We start from the raw sequence: 3494 nt of genomic DNA on the forward strand, positions 1-3494 counted from the left end.
AATTTAAATTTTTCAATAAAAAATATCAATTTAAAAAAAAAATTTTTTAAAAATTTTTTAAAAAAAATTTTAAAATTTTTGAAAATTTTAAAAATTTTTTAAAAAAAATTTTAAAATTTTTGAAAATTTTTGAAAAAATTTCGAAATTTTCAAAAAAATCCTGGATTTTTTTTTTTTTTTTTTTAAATTTTTGAAAAATTTCGAAATTTTTAAAGTTAATTTTCTATGTAAAAATTAAATATAATATAATTTTAATCTTTTTGCTCACTGGTTTTTAACTTTTTTTATTTTTTCTAAAGAGTGTTCTACCCTTCCATGTTCTACATTATCTACTTGAGTTTTCTTATTTATTTTTTTGATAAAAAATACAATGTGTGTGAGTTTATTCCCCCGTACCCCGCCACTAGGTTCATGAATCTGAAATGCCGGCTTGAAGAAAGTGTACGTACGACAAAAAAAAGAGACATAAAGATAACAAAATGTTTTTTTTTTATTGTCCTCCACTCGCATATGTAGCACATGTCGTAAGACCATTGTTGGTTTGGTGTTGATGATGACGAAGGCAGTGGGGAAGGGGACAGCCAGGGAAATGGTGGTCTGTGTAGACAAAAGGCAAGTTGTCCAGGTTCTTCTTCTTTTTTAGAAATTCAGACAATGTCAAGTGGTATTTAAAAGGAAGCTTATAAAATTTACACATAAAGCTTAACGATAACAAAAAAAAAGCAAACAAAAAATATGTTTACGACATGAACAAGGCTGCGGAGACTTAGACAACAAATGTTTTTTATTTATTTTTTTTCCTCCAAAAAATGATTGTACTTATGTAAGACATTATGTTTCTATGGCGGATTTTGTTTTGGTTGACAACAATAAAAATTATAATAATTTAAACAATTTTTTAAAATTATTGTCAAAATGCCTTTAAATGACAAAAACAAAAAAGAATACATTTTTATTTGATTGATTAAAACACACATAAATATGGACCAAGGGCTTTATATGTGTGTGTTTCTCTCTTTATGTGTGTGTATTGATAACATCAATAAAGAAAACTTTTTTTCTGTCATTGAAGAAAATCTTCTTAAGAATTTAAAATGCTAATCCCCCCAGAGCAGCAGAATACATACATACCTATCATCATTGATTTGCTTTAACATCAACAAGGATAAATTGATTCATTTTTGTTATTGTCGTTGTTGTTAAGGATTCAATGTCGGTGTGTGTGTGTGTGTGCGTGTGGAAAGGAATTCCCAGAAAATATCATCAAAAGATTAATAACCTTAAAAGGAATGTTTGTTCGAATTCATGTCAGCCCACAGACAGTCGGTATGCAAAGGAATTGAAACGAATAATTTCGATTACATTTTTAAAGGTGATAAAGGCGCCTTAAGGTAGGCAATAGATTTGGGATTTTAAAAAATTAAAAAAAAATAAAAAAAAACATTTAAACAAATTCGAAAAAAATCGAAGACCATAGTTTATTATGGAATTTCTATATTCTATAATTTTTATTTTCTATAGAAATAAAATCTTCCTCAGGTGCCTGAGATTTTTTCTACAGATTTTTTTTCATTAAATGTCTGAGAATTTCTTTTTATAGTGAAAAAAAGTAAAAACCGTAAAAGCCGACCATACGATACCCTACACAACTACCACGGAACTCTAACTTTCTGCTGATGTTTATTCCGAGTCTGGGCAATATTTCGTGATATTTGCTCCCTCTTACCCGATTAGAGGTCAACAACACCTCTTCCTTACACCGACATATTTTCCGAATATCAAAATATTCAGTATAGCGCTTCTAATTACTATTCCAGATTCCCTTCGATGTAGGTTGTATTGTGATGTTCGGCTTTAAATTCTGGTCTATAGATCACAAAAACACAAAAATGTAAGTTTTTGGTCCATTTCATTCTAAAAATTCTATCTGATCATCAACGAAAATGATAGGTGTACTCCTTGACCATAACTGGTACCTCATGGAAAATTTTAAAGCGATCAGGGCTATATTTCCGCCCTCTAGTGTAGTAATGGGCAACTAAATAATATCTGAATACGTAAGCACCTGTAAATACTTAACTGTAACTCTCACACCCGAGTACATACGACAATATAATTGGTATAAATTTAAAGGTCAACCACTCCTCTTGGATATGCTATCAACTTCTCGGGTCTTTGTTTTTTAGGGGTGAATATATACGCTATAGAATACAAATTTTGTAATTTTTCACATAAAAGTCAGGGTCCATTTGACCCGCTAAATATTGACTGATCTTCATCAAAACAGGCATGCTTCTTCTTTCGATCCCGATCCCCTTCTCCTTGCAAAAATTCGCGGTGTTTGGGCCATAATTGCGGGCTCTGGAGCGACCAGAAAAACCGACAAAAATAAAGTTTTTGGTCCATTTCATCCCCTAAATATTAACCGATCTTTTCCAAAAACAATAGGGGTCTTCATTGGCCAGAACCCGTCCTACATGCAAAATTTCGTGAAGATTGGTCCATAACTGTGGCCTGTATCGTGTTTACAAATTATAATGGACAGACGGACGGACGGACGGACACACATGTCTAGATCGGCTCAGCTAGTCGAGATATGACGATCGATATACTTAAAGGTGGGTCTAGGACTAATATTTCGCGGCGTTACAGACTTTTGGGGCTGCACAAAACTATAATACCCTGACAACATAGTATAAAAAGTTTGTCTTAAAAGGGCATCTGAGGGCATCTGTCTTAAAAGGGCATCTGTTGTCGTTACACATACGCATCGGAGAACCCTTAAATCAATTGAATACTGAGCAGTGTTTTGTTTCGTTTGACAAAAATTCCTAGTAACAGATCAGCATTTTTATCTTAGGCTCCTCTGTGGAACACTTTTTCGAAAGACAAATAAATTTCTCAGGTCCCTAAGTAGAATTTTGCATATAGAAAAACAAAATATTCTTAGCAGTCTTCGAATTTGTTTTCCTGTTAAGCAAAACAAACCCGTTTACTGAAGAATTTTGTATAGAACCATTCGGAATAATTGTTACTATAGAACAAGTTTCAGGTGCCGATGATTCTTTTTGATTTTTTCTATATAATAATTATAATTTTAAAATTTATAGCCTATATTAACGAGCTTATCACCTAAATATGTAATGGAAACTATTTGTTTAAATTCCTTTGCCTAATGTGCGACAGGGTATGACCCCAAACAATATTCAAGGAAATAAAAAATAAATAAAAGGGACTTCGGATCATATAAGTGTTGTCGTTACTTATACGCATGGGGTTACCTAAAAACTAATTAAATACTGAGTTTAATTTCTATATATCAAAATTCCTAATGACTGTGGAACACTTTTTTAGAAAAAATAAATCGGATGCTCCTAACAAAGTCTCCCATAGACCCTGAGGAATACGTTTTCTATTGAACAAAAAATCCTAAGGACCCCGAGAAAGATATTGTTTCTATTAAACAAAATTCCTGCCCTCGAGCCTCGAGCAAC

The sequence above is a fragment of the Musca vetustissima genome, unplaced genomic scaffold (genome assembly GCF_032173495.1).
Source record: "Musca vetustissima isolate MV318-11 ecotype Yass unplaced genomic scaffold, APGP_CSIRO_Mvet_v1 utg2057, whole genome shotgun sequence".
NCBI lineage: Eukaryota > Metazoa > Arthropoda > Insecta > Diptera > Muscidae > Musca > Musca vetustissima.